Source organism: Sciurus carolinensis, chromosome 10, assembly GCF_902686445.1.
Source record: "Sciurus carolinensis chromosome 10, mSciCar1.2, whole genome shotgun sequence".
NCBI classification, from domain to species: Eukaryota; Metazoa; Chordata; class Mammalia; order Rodentia; family Sciuridae; genus Sciurus; species Sciurus carolinensis.
The window spans coordinates 50,501,333-50,508,293 of record NC_062222.1 but is presented as its reverse complement, the minus strand read 5'-3'; the positions used below and the strand labels follow the sequence as shown (position 1 = coordinate 50,508,293).

Here is a 6,961-nt window from a genome sequence, read left to right as displayed (position 1 = left end):
CCCATCGTTTTCCGGTCCGCCGGATTATGAATGACGGGTGGCGCGGGTATTTTCCAGGTGTCTTGCCTGTTGTTTTCCTGTCCTGGTTTCTCTGGAATCGCGGCGCGCCGTGGCTCGCCGAAGTAGCATCGGAATCCCTGCTCGGGCCGGGCGGGAAGGCGCAGACGGCAGGTGTCGCCGATAAGCTCGCGCACCCTCCCTGCCTGGCCGCGCCTCTGCGACCAGGTAAAGAGGGCGCTCTAGCCGCTGCCTCCTCAGCCCCCGCGACCCCTTAAGGACTGTTCTTTGCATCAGGAGTTGACAGGGCTGAGGATTCAGGAAAGGGTGGGAAGGGTAAGGGCTTGAAATCATTGTTCCGAAGCCTCTTCAACCCTGAGTAAGCCTCAGACTTTCTGACCACAGTTCCTGAGGGTGCGCACGGTGAAGGGCTTCGCTCCCTTTAGCGGTTTTATCGGTGTCCTGTTTCCTCCAAACCAGTCCTCACCTATTCTTCACTGAGGTCTGGAGCAACTTCCAGTTGTGGGTTTACGGGGCCGTTTGCTGTTAAGTGTAGTTACAAGACCTCTTGGATCATGCTTTTAACTTTGCCATTTAGTTTTCTATTGCAGCCCTTCCTGATTGGAGGAAGCACTTTAAGTGAAGATAGTATTCACTTAACGGTTATACCAAAGGATATGCATCATTTTGGGACATTTGTTTATGTTACAGCAGCAAAGCAGTGTTTCTCTTCGGTTGTTAACTTACATAGAAAATTTGTTTAGCTTGTATGAAAGTGGCTCTGGCTTCAAAAATGTTTTCTCATACTTGTACTTCCCATCCCAACTCCTACCTTGTTTTGGAATTAGGTGACCCCCGCCCCTTTATTCTTCATGCTAAGATCTTATTCCTTTTCATAAATTCTTGAATGAATGGTAGCACTTAATATATCTTGTGCTAAAATACTGATAAAGAATAATTTAATAATTTCTGTGTTTTTTCTAAGCTTATCTAGAGAAAATGTTTACAGGAGAAAATGGGAAAGCTTGCAAGAACTAGTGATGTGATAATTTTAAATATGTAAATACGGCCATTTAAATATTATGAAAATAAACTATTATTAAACACAACTGAGTCATTTGCTGTCATATTTAATAAATCAGACATTAAGCTACATATTTTTTAACTGCTGGAGGGAAGCATATACAATTGATATGATTGCCCTAAGCATATTCATTACTTGAAATTGTTTTTGAGTTTTATCTGAAGGTATCATATTAAGAAGCCTGACTCTCCAAGAACAAGACTGACAAAGTCTGAGATTTGAGAACTGTTTTATCAGTTTTTTATTTTATTTACTCTCCTGTATCTTTCCCCTACTTGCAACAAAGCCCAAACTTGAACTTCTTTAGTAATTGGTCCCTCAAGTTTTGTTTTAAACATGTTTTACTTTGTAGCTTTTATTTAATGGCCTGTTTGAAATAAGAATACTTAATATCCAATTGACCTTTCTAATAGTAATTTAGCAGGCCTTGCAACTAACAAGTTCTGAGGGTAGCCAACTGACATATCTGTGGTATACACAGTTAACCTGGTGTATGTGTTTTAATCCTCAAGTATTCAGGGTAGCCTACTGAATTAAACCATATAGATCATAACAAGAACAGGTATTGTGAGCTGTAGAAATTCAGTAATTTTTTTCAGGTTTGCTAATGTTTCTAATCTTTTAAGTATTTCATGCTGTGGATCCCTGTTAATTATGAGGTCAGGCTTAGCTGCCAGAATTGACTCCATGGCAACAGATGATGTGCCCTGCTTTTCCAGAGAGATTACAAACTTCTTTTATGACTATGGTTATAGTAAACTTTTTTACTTTAAAATTATTTTTGAATATCTAGCCCAGTTAAGAAAACAGTTAATTTTAATTATAGGATTTATCCTCTAGAACTTTACTATCTCCTGTATTACATAATGTAATAAACTCTGGAAAAGTTCAGATTTTTTTCCTTTTTTATCCTTTAATATTTAAGGTAATTAGCATTATCTATCTTTGGAGAAGTAAGCTTTTTTTTTTTTGCGGTGCTGGGAATCGAACCCAGGGCTTTCAGCCTCATTACCAAGTTTTTCCAATATTTGATGGAAAAAAGATAACACGAATCCCCTATGTTTCCTGAGAAGAAATTTGGAATATAAAGCAAAATTTTGATTTTTGTACCTCAATGTTTATGTATTCCAATAGTGTCAGTGGATAAAGAATTTGGGGATAAGTTATAAATGAATAGTAGGGGCTGGAAATATAGCTCAGTGATAGAATGCTTACATAACATGTGCAAGGATCTGGGTTTGATCCCCAGAACCTGAGAAAAACAAAAAGAATAGTAATAGCTGGAATTTATTTAGAAACTTACTATGTGACAGTCATTGTTTTGTTCTCACAGCACAATATATGATAGATACTGTTATTAGTATTAGAAAACGCAGGTGAAGAAAAGTTTTATAGCTACTAAGAATCAGACTAGGGTTTGGCCCAAAAGTCTGGGCTCATATCCATTACTTTATAATTCTAATTGTATAAATGTTGTACTTACTAGATAAGTATATAGAATCTACTTAAGATTCCTACTTCTTTTGCCTGACTATTAATATAAATTTTCTTATAGTTTATTCAAAAGTTTGGATGTATTCCAATTATACTTTTTCCGAATCAGCTCACAAAGGTGATCTTATTTTTTCCTATTAACTTGCCTTTACCCTTAAAATAAATTCAAAAGAGAAAAGAAAAAAGACCTAAAGAATGAGGCTTGTGTTTACCAAGACTAAAGTTCTCAACAGTACTTTCAAGGTAGTAATTATTGACATTAATTGTACATTCTTTATTCATCCCATGAACTACAATTTGAGCACTATTGGAGATCAGTGTCAGGTTATAGGTGCTGTGAATGGGGAGGAAGCTGGATAAGCAGCTAGGGTATGATTAGGAGAGATTTTTTTCCATTCAGGTATCAGGAGAGGCTGCTTTGAGACAATATTTATGAGTGAAATCAACGAGATGAAGGAGAAAGTATCTTGGACAGGAGCATTCTAGGCAAAGGTAATAGCAAGTACAAAAATTCTCAAGTGGAAGTGTTCCTGGCATCTTCCAAGAACAGCAAGAACTATTGTTGGAAGTGGGTGAGGAAGAATAGTAGATGAGGTCAAAAAAGAAGGATAGGTAGGATTTCATTAATCCCCATATGGGACATCTGGATTTTATTCTCATTGTACCTGGAAATCAATGGGTAGTTCTGAGCAGGGGACATGAACTGATTTATAATTTTAAAGGATTACTCTGACTTGTTGGAGAGTGAACTATTATGTAGAGAATTGGGGGGAAATTGTTAATAGGCTTTTTCTGGTATTCCTTGTAAGAGTAGTTGAAGACTTAAGATTTGCAGTGGGAGAGGCAATAAGAAATTAGATTTAGTCTATATTTCAAAGGATATATCAGGGTATGAGAGGAAAAAGCAGTTGAGCAGGACTTTAGACTTTGTCCTAAGTATCTGGGTGAATGGTGTTCCATTTGACCAAGAACAGGACCAATAAGGTAAGAGGAATAGGTTTGGGAAAATATACAAGTGGAGGTGGCAAATAGGATATAGGAATGAGTTCGGAGGAGTGGATATGACTGTGGTATAAGTATGGGAGTCAAATGATACTTAGAACTGTGGCACTGGAGATAACCTAGAACAGTGTTGTCATAGTGTGAATTGTGTCCCATTAATTTTCATGAAATCAATTTAGTGAATTAATAGCATTTAAAAAGAAAGAAAAAAAAAAAACAGATTAATCCCATGAGGTGGAATACGTATTTTTTCATGACTTTTTTTTTCATTTTTATTCTGTGCGTAGTAATATTATAAAATTTATTTTTTATTGTGTAGCATGATCAAAAATTTGAAATTTTTGGACTGGGGATATCGCTCAGTTGGTAGAGTGCTTGCCTCCAAAGCACAAGGCCCTGGGTTCAGTCCCCAGGACTACAAAAGAAAAAAAAATTGAAATTCAGTAATCAAAGAACTGAGTGTAGATTGAGAAGAGGGCAAAGCACTGGCCCATGGGTCACTGACAGGTCTGAGACATATCCAGTAAAAGAAATCAGCAAGGAACTGCCACCCAAGAACTCAATCCAGTGCTGATAATCATCAAATAATCCAATAACCTAGTCTTTAAAAGAAATCAGCAAGGAACTGCCCAAGAACTCAATCCAGTGCTGATAATCATCAAATAATCCAATAACCTAGTCTTTGGAATGGAGGGTTGTTTGTTTTTGTACCAGGGATTAAACCCATCTCTAGCCCCCCCCTTTTTTTTTATTTTGGGACAGGATCTCACTGTGTTGCTGAGGCTGACCTTGAACTTGCCATCCCTGGAGTAGAGATTTTTCTCAATAGTTTCTGAGACTAACACCCTCACTTAAAATAACAAAATTTCTAACGACTTTCACTTTGGTAAAATTATTGCTACAATAAAATCGCAATATATTTCAATTTATTAAATCCTAAGTTTATAAAATAGTACTCTTTATATTAGAAAAATACCTATTCCTGAGTGTTTTCAAAATTCAATTAGTTCCTTGTTTTTATTGAAAAAATAAATCACTGGTTTATATTATGCTGCATAACAAACTTTTTGGTGTTCTTATGTAGTATGTGATTTATTATGTAGTGTTTCGTTACCAAAGATCTTGTCTTGATTTTGGGCATAACACTTTCAAACTTTTCCTGCCTTTGGAGAAGTATGCTTATTCTCAGTGTTTTCTGTTTTTCCCCTCTCTCTCTGCCTTCTCCTCTCTTTCCTGCCCTTTTGTCATAAATAGACACACACATTTTTATGAAACCATGCCAGGAGTTAAGTACTAAGAAGCTTTGAGATTTCAAAAACTCTAAACTCATTTTCCTTTTCATATGTGAAACATTTTAATTGATTAAAGTCAAAGTCTATTAATTAGAATGAGAATGCAGAAAAAAACCTAAATGCCTAAATTTTAAAACTGTGATTAATGCAACCGTTTGTACTTCAACTTACTTCAAAGATTCTGAAGTAATGAAACTAAGGCTTCATTGTTTTCTTTTTACTTATTTGTTCCTTCTGCAAGAGTCCCAAGCACATTGGTGGATCCAGGCAAGAGCTGCATACTTTATTAGCTCTGTTTGGCTTCTGCAGTTTTTGGGTTTGTCTTCTGCTTTTTCACTCCCTCTCAGGAGTACTTACACAGTGGCACGTGTACAAGCTTAAAAAGAGCATGGCAAGCATGTAATATGGAGTAACACCAGTGGTGCTCAGAAGCTCTGGAGACCCAGAAGTTGCTTCTATCATATCTACCTTCTTAAAACTCTTGACATATAATTAATGAACTTAGAAATTCTCAGGGTACAAAAAGAAGAGAAAAATGAATTTCTGTTGTGTGTGGTATTTGCGAACTATGTTCTTTCTTGAAAAATTAAAGACTCAGAGCAATTTTAAAAAATATATGAAGCCGGGAGCAACGGCGAACGCCTATAATCCTAGTGGCTTGTGGACCTGAGACAGGAGGATCATGAGTTCAAAGCCAGCCTCAGTGAAAGCAAGGCGCTAAGCAACTCAGGTAGACTCTTTCTCTAAATAAAATACAAAAGTACGACTGGGGATGTGGCTTAGTAGTCGAGTGCCCCTGAGTTCCATACCCGGTACCCCAGCCCAGCCCAATATATGAAACTTGTACAGATTTACTGAATATTTAACATTTATTTTAAAAATCACATTAGTACATAATGGGGAGAAATTGCCCAAGGAGGGTTTTGTTTTTGTTTTTAGCTCCAAGAGCATTAGGTAAAAATTTTCATCTCTCAGACAAAATAACATCTACATTGAAATATATATATATATATATATATACATACACACACATATTTGTAGTATTAATCTTAATATTACTTTATTAATAGTACTTTGTATTTTCCTTTGGGTGCCTCATTAAGTTTTAAATTTAACCATAGGCAGTCATTATTATTTTGTTGACAGTTAATATTAAGTGCTCTTAGTGAAAAAGGTTTAGAGAGTATGTGTGAAGCCTATTTTCATGTTTCTTATGTGCCTTGGAAAGTGGCAAATATAAATGTGTTCCCAGCCCTCATCTCCATATCTTCACTTGAAAGGTTTAAAATAGCCTGTTTTTTTTTGTTTGTTTGTTTTTGTTTTTTGTTTTAATAAAAAGTACTAGCAGGACTAGTCTTGGAGTTACTATTTCTTTACTGCTAGATAAATGAGATAATTGGTCATGTTTCCTTTAAATCTACCCTCTTGAAATACTTAGGGATTTTCTTTATGGTACTACTGTCAGGATAATAAGTCAAGAGGTTTGATAAATTAATAAGCTGTAAATTTCTAGGGTAAACTCCTCAAAGAGATTAAGGATTCCTAGAAAGTATGGTTGGTTCTTTTTACCTGTGAGTGCAAACTTTGATAAATATCCTTTAGTATTTTGTTTTGAATGAATGAGTTCTAGGTGCCAAAAAATAAATAAATAAATAAAGTAATTAATCTTAGGGAGGAATATGGTTTCCATGGGTTAAAAAGTGATCGTTTTAAAATTTTTTCTCTCTGATAATCTGCCTGCTTGCTTTCTTGCTTCCTTTTTTCTTTTTTGTTTTTGTTTTTGTTTTTGGTAGTGGTGCTGGGTATTTGAACCAGGCAGGAGCACTTTACCACTGAGCTACATCCCAGTCCTTCTTATTTTTTATTTTGAGACAGAGTCTCATTAAGTTGCTGAGCTTCTAATTTGACGAGAGTAGCTTGAAACTTGTAATCCTCTTTCCTAAGTCTTCAAGAGTTGCTGGAATTATAGGCATGTGCCACTGTGCCCAGCTTTTTCAGATAATCTTTTAAAAAAGTAAGCATGGTACAGATCTCTTACGTTTCAACAACAAGAACAGCAACAAAACACTATGTTACCATAAAGTTTTATAAG

At 36.0% G+C, this 6,961-nt stretch overlaps 1 protein-coding gene across 1 annotated transcript in view; it reads left to right on the top strand.

Moving 5' to 3' along the window:
* Positions 1-4: 4 nt before the first annotated feature.
* The window catches only part of Gstcd (glutathione S-transferase C-terminal domain containing), a 175,621-nt gene continuing 168,664 nt past the window's right edge, over positions 5-6,961 (top strand). Inside the window, exon 1 of the mRNA XM_047566603.1 lies at positions 5-225. The gene's annotated coding sequence lies outside the window, so the exon portion shown is untranslated. The remainder of the gene's footprint in view (positions 226-6,961) is intronic.